The 16,494-nt window shown below is 48.2% G+C and overlaps 1 protein-coding gene across 7 annotated transcripts in view; it reads right to left on the reverse strand.

The window, feature by feature from the left end:
- The window catches only part of LOC105473016 (PDZ domain containing 2), a 480,967-nt gene that overhangs the window by 245,295 nt on the left and 219,178 nt on the right, over window positions 1–16,494 (reverse strand). The window contains exon 1 of one of the 7 annotated variants that reach the window (XM_071099066.1): window positions 11,803–15,984. The exons of the other annotated variants lie outside the window; for them this stretch is intronic. The gene's annotated coding sequence lies outside the window, so the exon portion shown is untranslated. Of the gene's footprint in view, window positions 1–11,802; window positions 15,985–16,494 lie in introns of those variants that run through there. 7 annotated transcript variants of the gene reach the window in all.

The following is a 16,494-nucleotide window of genomic DNA, read 5'->3' on the forward strand; positions in this document are numbered from 1 at the left end:
CAGGATCACTTGGGTCTGAGAGGTCAAGGCTGCAGTGAGCTGTGACAGCGCCACTGCACACCAGCCTGGGAGAAAGAGCAAGAACTTATCTCAAGAAAAGCCAAAAACAAAAACAACAAAAAAGAGTTACCAATTCTTGTAACCTCTATGTCAAACAGTGTAACACACTGTAGGGAGAAGGCTGAATCATCTTCCTCCTCCTGCAGGACTCATAATCTATTGGAAAGGACAGAATAGACACAAGATGACAAATCTCAGCCTGGCGCGGTGGCTCACACTTGTAATCCCAGCACTTTGGGAGGCTGAGGCAGGTGGATCACGAGGTCAGGAGATTGAGACCATCCTGGCTAACACGGTGAAACCCCGTCTCTACTAAAAATACAAAAATTAGCCAGATGTGGTGGGCGCCTGTAGTCCCAGCTACTCGGGAGGCTGAGGCAGGAGAATGGCGTGAACCCGGGAGGTGGAGCTTGCAGTGAGCCGAGACTGCGCCACTGCACTCTAGCCTGGGCGACAGAGCAAGACTCCGTCTCAAAAAAACAAAAAGACAAATCTCACATAAGATACAATTCGGATGGGCACGGTGTCTCACGCCTGTAATCCCAGCACTGGGATTCTGAGGTGAGTAGATCACCTGAGGTCAGGAGTTAGAGACCAGCTTGGCCAATATGGTGAAACCCTGTCTCTACTAACACAAAAATTGGCCAGGTGTGGTGGTGCTTGCCTGTAATCCCAGCTATTCGGTAGGCTGATGCAGGAGAATCACTTGAACCTGGGAGGCAGAGGTTGCAGTGAGCTGAGGCCCAGTAAGCCTGGGCGACAAGAGCGAAACTCCGTCTCCAAAAAAAAAAAAAAAAAAAAAAAAAGAAAAGGATACAATTCAAATTCAAAGTAACTGGCACTTTAGAGCCAAGCATGACAATTAAGATTATATATGAGAAAAAAATGGACATAGACTATCAGTCAGAGTCCAGCAGGAAACAGAAGGCACACTGAAAAAAGTTTCAGTGGAGACTGTTTTAGGCAGGGACTGTTTACAGAGGTGCAGACAGGAGACAGGCAGAGTGCAGCACCCCGGGGCTAGCAACAACAGCAGGGAAACTGCTAGGTCTGCAGAGCATGGGGAGGAAGCAGTATTATCAGACTATGCAGGAACTGGAGCAAGGAAAGTGAGTTGCCTCAAGCGCTTTGAGGAAATCTGCCATCGTCAGAACCCCAGCAAGGTTAGGGGGACTGTGAGGGAGATAAATACCCAGATGCTCTTTCCTCCTCCTCTGATCCTCTGCCAGTGCCTCCCATTGGCTGAACCCAACCAGAAACAGAAAAAGCAAGGACCAGATGCTGCAGCTCACAGACACAATCCTCTTAGTACAGAGGAAGTCAGAGAATGAACTGGGGGCGGGGAAAGAAATGACAACACATACAGAACTGTAAGTTACACTCACACATACATATATATCTGATATGTCTTTTGACTTTTTAAAAAAAAATTATGTGTTCTACAAAAGGGCTTCATCACAGAATTAATCTAAATGGAAATATCAAGGTCTTATAGCATATCTCAAATGTAAGTTACAAAAACAGAAATTTATTTATGTGCAGATTTCTTTATGTGTAAACTTCCACAGAATGCCTGTATTGTTTAAGGAATGGTATATTTATTTACAGAGGGGCTGACAAGTGAAACTGCTAAGACAACACCCCACTAACCAGACAAAATTGTCTCTAACAGTTTTCCTTCATCCCCTATCCCCACAAGCTCACCCATTTCCAACTCCAAACTTTGCACCCTAATGCATTTTTCCACTTACATTTTCTATCAGTTGGCCATTAAAACAGGCATCTCAGAGGTCAGCCAAAAGTCCTAACAAATGAAAGAGCCAGATATATAATCTCTAGATTCAAAAGTGTAGTAAGACATGTGAGAAGAAACCACCTGGAAAAAACCACGCTGGGCAGGCACCACTTCAGGGAAGCACATTTCAAGCGGCAATTCCCTGCCAACTAATGCTTAACAGGAACCCCTGGGAAAGTTACAAAAATATCAGCGCTTCCAAAATGCCGTCTACTTTTGTGCTGAGTTCTGTTGCTGGCAATGGGAATCTGGAACTGGGATGATTAGGGCCTCTCTGAAGGTTAGGGGGGTCAGGAAGATGGAGAAGTAACAGAACAGTCAAAAACAAGGTCTCATGGCTGGGCACAGTGGCTCATGGCTGTAAGCCCAGCACTTTGGGAGGTCAAGGCAGGCAGAATCACTTGCGGTCAGGAGTTCGAGACCAGCCTGACCAACATGGTGAAGCTCCGTCTCTACTAAAAAATAAAAATAAAAATTGGCCGGGCACCATGGCTCATGCCTGTAATCCCAGCAGGCACGGGATTGCCACACCTTGGGAGGCTGAGGCAGGCAGATCACAAGGTCAGGAGTTTGAGACCAGCCTGGCCAGCATGGTGAAACCCTGTCTCTACCAAAAATACAAAAAAATTAGCTGGGCATAGTGGCGCACGCCTGTAATCCCAGCTACTTGGGAGGCAGGAGAATCACTGAATCCAGGAGGCAGAGGTTGCAACGAGCCGAGATCAGGCCACTGCACTCCAGCCTGGGGGAAAGAGCAATGCTTTGTCTCGGAAAAAATAATAATAGTAAAAATTAGCTGGGTCTGGGGGCATGTGCCTGTAATCCCAGTTACTAGGGAGGCTGAGGTAGGAGAATTGCTTGAACCCGGGAGGCGGAGATTGCAGTGAGCCAAGATTGCACTACTGCACTCCAGCCTGGGGAACGAAACTCATTCTCAAAACAAAACAGTCTCATGGTTATCTCCCAATTAATGACTGCATGTCTCAGATATTCTAGCCCATACTACTTAAACATCCAGTCCTGGGGACGTAGATGTGCAAATTATGGTCCTTCAACTCAATGGGAAAATACGCTGCCATTAAAATTAGTGAGTCGGCCTGGCATGGTGGCTCACGCCTGTAATCCCAGCACTTTGGGAGGCCGAGATGGGTGGATCATCTGAGATCAGGAGTTTGAGACCAGCCTGGCCAATATGGCAAAACCTCTGTCTCTACTAAAAATACAAAAATTAGCTGGGTGTGGTAGAGCGCACCTGTAGTCCCAGCTACTTGGGAGGCTGAGGCAGGAGAATCGCTGGAACCCTGGGGTGGATGTTGGGGTGAACTGAGATTGTGCCACTGCACTCCAGCCTGGGCAACAAAGCGAGACTCCATCTCAAAAAAAAAAAGAGTCTATTAACATGAGCAATCCTTGTGTTGTTCATTCACAATAATGTTTGAATACCAATTGTTTATCACAGATGGTGTAGGGTGTTCAGGATGTAATGATGAACTGTATAGTATAAGGCATATATATTATACAGTATAGAACAGGCTCTGACGGCCTTCCATTCATAAAAGTGACTCAAATCATTGCCACTTGAGTCAGATCGGAAAACACAGGAACAAACAGGGTACTTTCTCCGGCATTCTGGTCTTCCTGACAGCACCAAGCACTTCCGGAGCTTGTTTCATCTTCAAAACTTCCCAAAGTCTGGGAGGCACAAAGGATGGAAGACGGAGGAAACCATACCAAGTCTGCAGGCAGACTTTTCAGCCTCCACAGTCCTAGGAGGGAGTGAAAACTAGCGCTTGCCTTTTCACAAGCACGAGCACAAAGTGTCTTCAGTGCTGTGTCATTTAGAAGCAGTCCTCACTTCAGTGACAGCCCAGGATGTTTGCTCCCTGGGATCAGCCGGTAATCTCCAAAGCAAGGAACTCCCCCTTTTCCCCAAATGTCTCCATAGTTATTCTCCTTCCTTTGAAGTTGGAAGAAAGAATAAAATTACTTTCATCTGCCTAGAAAATAGGCAGAGTAGAGAGGAATTCTACTTGGAATCAGAATGAGAATCAGAAGAGGAATTGGGGAGCGCAAATCTGAGTGAGCCCACGGTCTGCCTCAACTCTTTTTGGAGATGAGCGATGCATCAATAAATCTCCACCTGTATGACTTTAGCAGCAAATGATATCAAACCCTGACTCAAAGTGGCTTAAACAGGGAGGAAATTCATCATCTCACATGCCAGAAGTGCAGAGGAAGGGTGGGGCTCTGAGCTGTGCTTCTCTGGGACTCTTTGGGACCTGCTACTTACTCTCTCCTGCACAGTGGCTGCATTCTCAGGTTAGGGGCAACATGCCTATGCCAGTTTACACAGCAACACAGGGGGAAAGCAAAAGGGCCATGTATTTTGCATCTTTTTCTTGGTAGTGGACACACCTTCCCTAGAAACTCCACAACAGACTTTCCTTTACTCTCTATTGCTTAGTCTTTGATAGCGAGCTCTTTCCTATGCTTGTCTCTAGGGCGTGGAATGGAGATATGTGACCTAAACAGGCTAATCATCTCAGAGAATAACGCTTCCAAGTCCACCTGACCACACCACCACCCAATGGGCTGCTGGTGAGGGCCAAAGAAGGAAATGGACACGAATATATTTCAAAGTTAACGTGCTACAGTTATCCTCACAGACAGAGCCCTGATAAGCCACAGCATCAAATATGTTCAAAAATGCCTTCTGCCCAATACTCTGTACAGAAGCAGCAGCATAATGAATGATCCGATGAAGAAGACACTACCATGCCAACAGAAATGACCAACAGCCACCACTCTCTTCAGGGGCTGGGACATTTTAAATGACTACTGCTGAGATGAAAGTTCAATGTAGCCTATCTGAAATGTGGCCCCGAGTGGGCACCTGCAACAGAAGGAAGAACGGAGAAGAGGGTTCTGGGGCAAAGTTGGGGGCATCAGGCAGGGAGACTCATTTGCCAGTGAACACAGTGGTCTGACACGAGTGAGGATGAAGGGAGGGTTGCTGGCCTCTCGAAGATAATGAGAACAGGAGAAACAATGATTGCAACACAATTTTGGAAGCTGGAATGTAGACAAACTAGTGGTAACTGACTTAGCAGGTGGGAGAAAGCGAAAACGTAGCACAGCAGTGAGGAAAGCCAGATTGGAATTTATGCCTTGGAACGCCTCTGGAATTGGAGGCAACGTGCACTGAGGTGGAAGAGACCCTAAATCACCTTAGCCCTAGGTACCCAGTGAAGGCTGAAATTCTGCAACCTGTGTGCTCTGCTGTGTCTCGGCAACTCTGGACTCAGAGACACCAGGTGTAGCTGAGGGCAGGAGCTAAAAAAACAGGCAAACAAGAGAAAGTCATCACACCAAATGGTTAGACTTCAGGTCTCCTCCTCATCTGGCTCCCAGAACACTGCAGCCAACCAATTCCCCTCAGTGTAGGGGATTTCTCTTCTACCCAATCCGTTTCCCCAGAGAACAAAGACTTCCCATTATCAGGTGTGTGTCCTCCAATGAAACCACCAGCAAGCTACCCCTACAGCAGAGGTCCTCCGTGCTAGCTGCATATTTCAATCACCTGAGAGCTTTTAATACTTGCAACTACCTGGGCCCCAGCAACAGTGTACATCACTCAGTTACTCAGCAAATATTACATGTATGGAAAGGTTCATGTGTGCCAGGCATTGTTCTAGATTCTGAGACATGTTCTATGTCTCCTTCTTAGTAAGAAGGAACTGTTGCTGGGTATATGTCATCTATGTAGATCTTCCAGTTATCTTTTTAGTGAGTGATCAAAGATCATCAGACGTTTGAAAAAAGCCTTTAATGTGGAAGTGATTAAAAACCAAAAAGCGGGCCGGGCACGGTGGCTCAAGCCTGTAATCCCAGCACTTTGGGAGGCCAAGATGGGCGGATCACGAGGTCAGGAGATTGAGACCATCCTGGCTAACACGGTGAAACCCCGTCTCTACTAAAAAATGCAAAAAACTAGCCGGGCGAGGTGGCGGGCGCCTGTAGTCCCAGCTACTCGGGAGGCTGAGGCAGGAGAATGGCGTGAACCTGGGAGGCGGAGCTTGCAGTGAGCTGAGATCCGGCCACTGCACTCCAGCCGGGGCAACAGAGCCAGACTCCGTCTTCCCCCCCTCCCCCCGCCCCCAAAAAAAAAAAACCAAAAAGCAAACAAAAAAACTAAGAGGAAATCTGAGGAAACAAAGAGTGCAGGGAGTAAAGAAATGCTTCAAAAAAGCTGTAATTGAGATCCACAGAGAATTGAGAAGCTTTTCATCCAAGAAACAGTAACAGGAGGTTATAAAAAGAAAATTTCAGATATTTTTAAGGCTTTCTTGGGAATTAGAAATATGATGACAGACATAAAAACTGAACATATGGGTTGGAAGACAAAAATGAGGAAATTTCCCAGGAAGTAGAAATGTTTTTTTAAAAGAAGATAGAAGGCCGGGCGCGGTGGCTCACGCCTGTAATCCCAGCACTTTGGGAGGCCGAGGCGGGCGGATCACAAGGTCAGGAGATCGAGACCACGGTGAAACCCCGTCTCTACTAAAAATACAAAAAAAAAAATTAGCCGGGCGCGGTTGTGGGCGCCTGTAGTCCCAGCTACTCGGGAGGCTGAGGCAGGAGAATGGCGTGAACCCGGGAGGCGGAGCTTGCAGTGAGCCGAGATCGCGCCACTGCACTCCAGCCTGGGCGACAGAGCGAGACTCCGTCTCAAAAAAAAAATAAAATAAAATAAAATAAAATAAATAAAAGTAGATAGAAAGTAAAAAGGGTAATGTAACCACCCAACAGGTTCATTTTGCCTGCTGCCCAGATAGAACCAATTTATCAAGACAGGGGAATTGCAATAGAGATGTTTAATTGACACACAGCCAGCTGAACAAGAGAATGGGGTTTTATGACTCACATCAGTCTCTCTGAAAATTCGAAGGCTGTTTTTTTAAGACTAGATTGGGGGAGGGAGTGGCTAGGGAATGGGTGCTGCTGATTGGTTGGGGATTCAATCATAGGGGTGTGGAAAATTGTCCTCATGCTGAGTCCACTTCTGGATGGGGCCACGGGACCACTTGGCAGGTCTGGGTGAAGCCACTAGTTGTCAGAAATGCAAAAACCTTGGCTGGGCTCGGGGGCTCACACCTGTAATCCCAGCACTTTGGGAGGCTGAGGCGGGCGGATCACTTCAGGTCAGGAGTTCAAGACCAGTCTGGGCAACATGGTGAAACCCCGTCTCTACTAAAGATACAAAAATCAGCTGGGCAAGGTGATGCATGCCTGTGGTCCCAGTTACTTGGGAGGCTGAGGCACGAGAATCACTTGAACCCAGGAGGCAGAGATTGCAGTGAGCTGAAATCGTGCTACTGCGCTCCAGCCTGGGCAACAGAGGGAGACTCCATCTCAAAAAAGAAAAAAAGAAAAAAGAAATGCAGGAACCTGAAAAGACATCTCAAAATGCCAACCTTAGATTCTACCATAGTGATGCTTATCAAGCCACAAATCTTGTGGCTACTTTGTCAGTCCTATAAAGGCAGTCTGGTCCCCAGGCAATAAGGACATTTGTTTTGGTAAAGAGCTGCCATCATCTTTGTTTCAAAGTTAAACTATAAACTAAGTTCCTTCCTAAAGTTACTTTGGCCTACATCCAGGAAGGAACCAGGACAACCTGGAGGTTAGAAGCAAGATGGAGTCAGATCACATCGATTTCACTATCATAGCTGTTCTTTTTGCAAAGGAGATTTCAGTTAGAAAATCTGAGAGTCAATCCATGATGAGGGCCTCCTTCCAATTAGGAGAAGGATGGAATTTTTTTTTTCTTTTTTACTCTAGGAAACTGGCTGGGTGCAGGGGCTCATACCTGTAATCTCAGCACTTTGGGAGACCAAGACGGGCGGATCACCTGAAGTCAGGAGTTCAAGACCAGCCTGGTCAACATGGTGAAACCCCATCTCTACTAAAAACACACACAAAAAAGGCCAGGTGTGGTGGCTCACATCTGTAATCCTAGCACTCTGGGAGGCCAAGGTGAGCAGATCACCTGAGGTCAGGAGTTTGAGACCAGCCTGGCCAACACATTGAAACCCCCTCTCTACTAAAAATACAAAAATTAGCTGGGTGTGGTGGTGCATGCCTGTAGTCCCAGGTACTCAGGGGCTGAGGCAGGAGAATCACTTGAATCCCGGAGGCAGGGGTTGCAGTGAGCTGAGATCGCACCATTGCACTCCAGTCTGGGTGACAGTGAGACTCCATCTCCAAAATAAATAAATAAAAATAAAAATAAACACACACACACACAAAACCAACAAAACTCCAGGAAACTGTTCAGAATGGAAGGGCAGAGTTTCTAGATTGAGAAAGCCGACTGGAAGCCTAGTAAAATGGATGGGAAAAGACTCACACCAAGTCTTTTTTTTTTTTTCCTTTGAGTCGGAGTCTCACTCTGTCGCCCAGGCTGGAGTGCAGAGGCGCAATCCCGGCCCATTGCAAGCTCCGCCTCCTGGGTTCACGCCATTCTCCTGCCTCAGCCTCCCGAGTAGCTGGGACTACAGGTGCCCGCCACCACGCCCGGCTAATTTTTTGTATTTTTAGAAGAGACAGGATTTCAGTGTTAGTCAGGATAGTTTGGATCTCCTGACCTCGTGATCCACCTGCCTTGGCCTGGTGGGATTACAGGCGTGAGCCACTGTGCCCGGCCCACACCAAGTCTTATGATGAAACTTCATGGCCGGGCGCGGTGGCTCACGCCTGTAATCCCAGCACTTTGGGAGGCCGAGGCGGGCGGATCACAAGGTCAGGAGATCGAGACCACGGTGAAACCCCGTCTCTACTAAAAATACAAAAAATTAGCTGGGCGCGGTTGTGGGCGCCTGTAGTCCCAGCTACTCGGGAGGCTGAGGCAGGAGAATGGCGTGAACCCGGGAGGCGGAGCTTGCAGTGAACCGAGATCGCGCCACTGCACTCCAGCCTGGGCGACAGAGCGAGACTCCGTCTCAAAAAAAAAAAAAAAAAAAAAAAAAAAAAGAAACTTCATGACAACAGAGAGAATATTAGAGGACAAAGAGGAAATCATAAGAACTTTCAGGAGGGGATATCCATTCAAAGCATCAGCCTTTAGAATGACACCAGACATCTCAATGGCAATTCTGAAATCTAGAAAAGCAATGCTTTCTAACTTCTGAGAGAAAGGGATTTCCAACCTATGTCAACCTTGAGGGATCTCAAAAAACTTGCCTCCCATGTCCTCTTTCTCAGGAACTTCTGGAAGGTGTGTTTTACCAGCAAAAGAATATAAAGGAAAAGGAAGACATGGGGTCTAAAACACGGGATGCTACATTTTGAAAAAGCAGCAAAATGAATTATAATAATAGTGAGAGGAGGCATCACAATGATGGATGTGCAATTGGCCTCAAGAGCGGCAGGTGGAGGACGACAGAGTTCTCATGAGGGAGGGACCCAGCAGGCAGTGCGTGCTTGCTAACTAGAAATCAGTGCAGAGTTGAAAATGGATGTCTTTGGGGCACAGAAGTGGAAGTTGAGGCTAAGCGTGGTGACTCACGCCTATAATCCCAGCACTTTGGGAGGCTGAGGCAGGAGGTTTGCTGAGGCAGCCCAAGAGTTTGAGACCAGCCAGGGCAGCATAACAAGACCACGTCTCTAGAAAAGAGAAAGAAGTGGAAGCTGGTAAGAGGTAAGGCGAGTGAGTATTGTCCCTAGTTATAAGCCTTGTAGACATATTTGACTTTTTAAATTTGTATATGTAATATACACATATATACATATACACATATATACATATATACACATACACATATACATATATACATATATATACATACATACATAATGGTTTTGATAAGGAGGGAAGCTCACACTGTAAGTCTGATTCCAGAATGAGAACCCAGTAAAATCGGGAAGAACCCCCTCTCTGAAGGGCAGAGCAACAAGCACTTGGCCAAACCTCTGGGAAACAAGACGATGAAGAAGGCAAAAGGGAAGAGCAGGTAGCGACCTTGATGTCCCAGGAAACACGGTGCAATGGACTCGCCATTCTCTTCAATGACACCATCCCTAAGTGTGACCTGCATGGAGCATACAGAGATTAGCAGGAACAGCGGCTCAAGGGAAGCTCTATTACGTGCCAGGTGTGCCGCTGGTAAATTTAGGGATGTGAGGAGGCAGAAAGGCAGTTTGGTGACTTTGCTGCTCTTAGACCATGTTCCTTTCACTCTAGATTAGAGGGAGGCTGACAATTACACCCAGCAATGCAGGCTCAGAGAGGCTGAGGGCCCAGATAAGCCTTAAATTCACTTCGGTTCCCGACCCCCATCACTTTTCCTTTCTTGTTGCTTTTGTTTGTGGCCCGCTCTGAGAACTAACTTTTTCTTCCTTAAGACCTGACACAGGGCCGGGCGCGGTGGCTCAAGCCTGTAATCCCAGCACTTTGGGAGGCCGAGACGGGCGGATCACGAGGTCAGGAGATCGAGACCATCCTGGCTAACACCGTGAAACCCCGTCTCTACTAAAAATACAAAAAACTAGCCGGGCGAGGTGGCGGGCGCCTGTAGTCCCAGCTACTCCGGAGGCTGAGGCAGGAGAATGGCGTAAACCCGGGAGGCGGAGCTTGCAGTGAGCTGAGATCTGGCCACTGCCCTCCAGCCCGGGCTACAGAGCAAGACTCCGTCTCAAAAAATAAAAATAAAAATAAAGACCTGACACAGGCCACTTTCCCCAAAGGCCATCCTGTCTGTGAGTCCCGCAGCTGCCCCCAGGGGCCTTGGGTTTGACTGAAGATCCAGAAGGATTAACTGTGGGCGGGTCCCATATCCTCTCAACTCCATTAACATCTCAGCAAAAGGAGCCACCCAAGCCTACAGGTTAGTATTCAATGGCCAGATTAGCAGCTGGGGGGGAGATGAAGCCCTTGCAACTCACCTGCAAAGCTGAATTGAGAGTTGCAAAACAGTAGGAATGCAAAGTCTGAAAGTACTCTATTTTATTTGTATTAAATATATTTTAATATTAGAAATGTATTTAAAGATATTTCTATATTAGAGTTTATTATGTCCCCTTACGATATCAAACTCAGCCTAGCCTATTTCTATGAAAAGCATTTGTTTACTGTTTACATTCAGTCTTTTTCTCCCAGACATGGTTCCCAGGATGACAGCTGTAGTTACCTCCTTCTTTCCCTCCATCTCACCAGACAAGACTGACTTCATTTCACTTGTAGTGTTTATAAACTACCTAGTAGAGAGGAGCTACAGGACAGAAAATGTCACTCTTTTCAAACACCCTGTATCTTTAAATATCTTTGATTTGTGGATCCCATAATCAAAACATTTTGTGAATCAGTGGTGGGGCTGTTGTCCAAGCAGATTGTTTAGTAATTTGGGGGCAAAGATCTATCCCCAAAGGCGATCACGACCTCGTGTGAGATCATCCACAGTTCCCGCGGGTAGAGAAGGCAGCTTTGCTCCGCCTCATTCTCCTGCTAGCGAGGAATGGGGACAGTATGACAGATTCCCCGGGCTGCTGCCATGCCCCCCCGCTCCTACCGGGGCTTCAACGGCACAGCCCTCAAGGTTCTGAAACCGCCGTGGCTCTGGAGCCCCCTACTACCTGCCCCTCGGCGCACCCCTTCCCTGTCCGTCACACACACCCGGGGCGCCTCCTTCCGTCCAGCCATTGACAAACCAGCTCCAAGTCACTTAGTCCTCCCGAGGAACACAAACCGTCTCGCAACACGCAAATCCCCCACTTTAAAAACAACACACCCCAGTGATCCGGGAGACGAGAAGGGCAGACGCTTAGTGGCCGCTCCGTGCCTCCGAGGCTGTGGCTAAATCTCCACATTTGTGGATTCAGCCCCAATCTGCACCCCAACCTGGATCAGACCGGGAAACCTGAGGCTTTCGCCTGAGAAGCCGATTTCCTACCTCCACTTCTGAAGTCACCTTCGGAGGGTTCCTCTCCGACCCCCTCTCCGGAGCTCCTGGGAGTCTCCGCCGGCAGCAGCTGGGCGCCGGGTAATCCGCTCGCCGGGCCGGGCTCCGCGCCCCCGGGGCAGCTCATTAGCCTAATCACCTGCAGGCGGCCCGGGGGCCTAGGGCGGCTGCCAGCTGCCCTCCTGGAACGCAGCTCCTGCAGGACTTCCCGAGGGCTGCTCTCCGCCCGCTCCACGTCTGTGGGAGGACCCCCCTCCTCCCTCCGCGCCGCGGTGGAGGAGGTTAGGAAAAGCCTGTAATGCAATCCTAAACTCGGCTCGCCACTCCCCGGCTCACTTGTCAAAACCCCACAGCATTCCAGGATCCCCTCCCCGGTCACTCCCCTCGCCGGGAAAAGGAAACCGCCCTGGGGAGGATTTCAGGGAGTTTGGGGCTTCTCATCCAGACACCTTTGTTTACACCGAGGGCTCGGGAGCTTCCTGGGGCAAACCCGGAGCAGCTTAGAGGAAAAAGCGCCCTACCCTAGACCCTCGCTTGCACCAAAAGTTCTTCCTCCGAGCCACTGCAAGAAGCTCCACCTCCCCACATCAATTCATAATCGGCGGCAGCCTGGGTTCCTTCGGGGGTGGAGCCCCCAGCTAAAATCACAACCATGGCACGGGGCAGGATGTCAGGGAACTTTCCAGAAATCCCCGGTCAGAGCCTTTCTACTGGAGTAACCAAAGTTACCACCACTGAATTACAATCGCCGGTGACTGCACGACTGAAGCATTTCCTTTATACCTTCTCCCGCTCCCCTACCCCTCCCACCTTCTGTGGGGTTCAGTCAACAAGCCCTCCCCCAGGAGGCCTGAGTGGGTCAGGGCCCTGCAGCCATCGCTCCAGCTGCAAACTGATGAGGAAGCCCGAACCACGAGGCCGAATTGTTTACATCACACCCACTGAGGCTTCCTGTCTTAAATTAATGGGAACACAAATAAGACAGGAAAAGAGTGTTTGCTTTTCTTAAAGCAGGGGACGGGGGCTGGCAGCGGGAGGGGGAGTCACCCCACATTTCATTGCTTTTCAAAACTTCAGCTGTATTCTCTTCCATTTTTCCACTCCTGACACTTGTTGAAAAGTAAAAGCGTCGCTGGTGCCAAACCCCAAGCCCTTATGGAATGTCTGCTCAAAACACATTTCACCTGGCTTCAAAAGGCATCCAGGGTGGAGCTCCCAGGGACCTGAGCTAGAGGTATGGAGAGTTCCTGGGGTTGATGGCACCAATCTCAGTGCAAACAAACTCACTCAAGCCCTGGGCCTCCCTCCCAGGACTTGCACAGGCAGGCACACACTCCACTCCTTGGGGTTCATATTAGAGTCACACCCCAGTCCCACTCCACCCCTCTGTCTCTAAGCCCTTCTTGTGGGCATCCAGCAGCCCCTAAAAGTAAATGAGCTTTGCAACAGACAGATCTGGTGGAATTCGAAGCAATTAATTATAATGGAGGAGGCAAAAGAAAGCTTCAATTCCAGTACCATTACTGCCACTGGAATGGGTAATTACAGCCCAGGAGGGGCCAACCCATGTCAAGCCTGGGCTGGAAATCTGCCCACTCTCAGAAGCAGCCCCAGAGCACATAGTAAATAATTATCATTACCAGTCCTGGAATTACCCCTAGTTGCTTCATTCAGGTCGGCACAACAGCCAATCCAGAAACAGGCAAGGAGTGTCAGGTCATGGTATTCCTCTTTTGGAAGAACCAAAAGGAAACAACCCCAGGATAAGGTTTATTTCAAGAAGGTTTGGGTACTGCAACCAACAATACCTCATGGAGTTTAGGAGAATACTACATGTGCCCAGTGAGAACAAGCTTTGTAGGCCAGTCCTCCAAACATCACAATTCCTAGGTCAAAGCAAACTAGGCTGATGATTTTAGAAAAAGCCAAGGGTATTAGAGCGCTCTAACACAAAGTGTCTGGCTTACATATATTATAAGGGTCTCAGTGAATGTTGGCTCCTCCCCCTTCCCTTTTCCCACTCTGCTGCCAAGAGGTGGTAGTCTTTCATTAGCATCCTATATGTTTTATGGGAGTTAAGTTCAAATTGAATAATTTTCTAATAATAATTTGAGCAGTGCTCCTTCGCTTCCTTTCTGAGTGTTTTTTCCACAACAGTTTCCCAATGTTTTAACTTCTTTCTCCACTCCTTCAATCCAGGTACATAATTAATGATGTGCACATCAATGCTGTTTAATGTATGGGCCAGGCACAGTGGCTCACGCCTGTAATCCCAACACTTTGGGAGGTCAAGGTGGGTGGATCACTAGAGGTCAGGCATTCAAAACCAGCCTGATCAACATGGTGAAACCCCATCTTTGCTAAAAATACAAAAATTAGCTGAGTGTGGTGGTGGGCGCCTGTAATCCCAGCTACTAGGGAGGCTGAGGCAGGAGAATTGCTTGAACCCGGAACGTGGAGTTTGCAGTGAGCCGAGATCCCACCACTGCACTCCAGCCTGGGCTACAGAGTGAGACTCCAACTCAAAAAAATAAAATAAATACATAATACAGTCCAGGCATGCAGTGGCTCATGCCTATAATCCCAGCACTTTAGGAGGCCAAGGTGGGTGGATCACTTGAGACGGTCAGGAGTTTGAGAGCAGCCTGGCCAACATGGCGAAACCCCATCTCTATTAAAAATACAAAAATTAGCCAGGCGTGGTGGCGGGCGCCTGTGGTCCCAGCTGTTCTACTCGGGAAGCTGAGGAAGGAGAATCGCTTGAACCCGGGAGGTGGAGGTTGCAGTGAGCCGACATTGCACCACTGCACTCCAGTCTGGGTGACAGAGCAATGCTCAGTCTCAAAAATAAAGAAAATAAATTTTTAAAAAATAAAAATAAATGTATGGTTTTAAGTATAATACAAAGAAATATTCTGCCCCTGTCCTCATCTTTGTTGCCTAAGCTCAGTTTGGGGCGTGTAAGTGCTGGAAATTGAAAATGGGGCCACACGCTGGACGCGGTGGCTCACGCCAATGATCCCAGCACTTTGGGAGGCCAAGGCGGGCAGATCAGGAGGTCAGGAGCTCAAGACCAGCCTGCCCAACATGGTGAAACCCCTCTACTAAAAATATAGAAATTAGCCAGGTGTGGTGGTGGGTACCTATAATCCCAGCTACTCGGGAGGCTGAGGCACGAGAATCACTTCAACCTGGGAGGCGGAGGTTGCAGTGAGCCGAGAATACGCCACTACACTTCAGCCTGGGCAACAGAGCAAGACTCCATCTCAGGGGGAAAAAAAAAAAATGTGACCACATCTGCATAATACCTTAATTTCAGGAAAGCTTTCGCATGCATATGCCATTCTCATCAGCAGGCCAGAAAGATACGATCTGGTACGTCTTTTCCCTAACCGGGGTTTCACTGCTGTCTGGAAAAGAGATCAATGGCCCAGTAAACAAAGGGGTGCTTAGAATGTGGTCTACAATTTTGTCTTGGGTCTGGTTTAAATAATACTTGAAATTGCTATATGCACACCCAGAGTCTACAAATAACATTAATTTGAGTGAGAACTGCTGATACATTAAGAGAATCAAAGTAGCTTCCACACATTAAGGAAATGGTTCATTAAAAACAGTTTAGAGTTCAGCATGATGGCTGATTTCAAAGTGGTATCCTCAGGGGTGATGATCAAAATGACAGGCACAAATGGGGCTTAATGTCTAGATTCAAGAAAAACTGACAAAGAGGTGAGGATCACAGCACATCATGCATTTAATAGGAATCTACATGTTGCACTGAAAAGAAATAGGCAATGCAGTGCTGGGGTGAATTCACGTTGGTGGGAGTTTGACAGGAAAGGGAAGTGCCCCCCTTCTCCCTACTCCATAATAAAGAATTTGACAGCAGACAGACTCTTACTGGTGGGTGGGGGGGAATGTCCAGTCTGATGCCTCTTATTGTAAGGAAGATGTGGAGACACTGGAAAGGTTCCAAAGGAGAACCTAAATGATTAAAGAGACAGAAAATAGAACCTACGAGGGGAGGTTAAAGGATTTGGAGTTGTTTAGTCTAGAGTGAAAAAAAGTACCTAAAGCAAACTTAACAGCCTTTTCCTACTTGAAGGGTTATTATAAAGAGGATACCGACCAGCTGTTCATCATCTCTACAGAGGACAAAAGAGGTAAGAGATTCAAAATACAACGTTAGAATTTGGGAGGCCATGGCCGGGTGCGGTGGCTCAAGCCTGTAATCCCAGCACTTTGGGAGGCCGAGACGGGCGGATCACGAGGTCAGGAGATCGAGACCATCCTGGCTAACACGGTGAAACCCCGTCTCTACTAAAATACAAAAAAAAATTAGCCGGGCGAGGTGGCGGGCGCCTGTAGTCCCAGCTACTCGGGAGGCTGAGGCAGGAGAATGGCGTGAACCCGGGAGGCGGGGCTTGCAGTGAGCTGAGATCCGGCCACTGCACTCCAGCCTGGGCAACAGAGCCAGACTCCGTCTCAAAAAAAAAAAAAAAAAAAAAAAGAATTTGGGAGGCCAGGCGCAGTGGCTCATTTCTGTAATCCCAGCACTTTGGGAGGCTGAGGCGGGCGGATCACGAGGTCAGGAGATGGAGACCATCCTGGCTAACACGGTGAAACCCTGTCTCTACTAAAAATACAAAAAATTAGCCAGGCATGGTGGCAGGCGCCTGTAGT

The sequence above is a fragment of the Macaca nemestrina genome, chromosome 6, assembly GCF_043159975.1.
Source record: "Macaca nemestrina isolate mMacNem1 chromosome 6, mMacNem.hap1, whole genome shotgun sequence".
Classification (NCBI taxonomy): domain Eukaryota; kingdom Metazoa; phylum Chordata; class Mammalia; order Primates; family Cercopithecidae; genus Macaca; species Macaca nemestrina.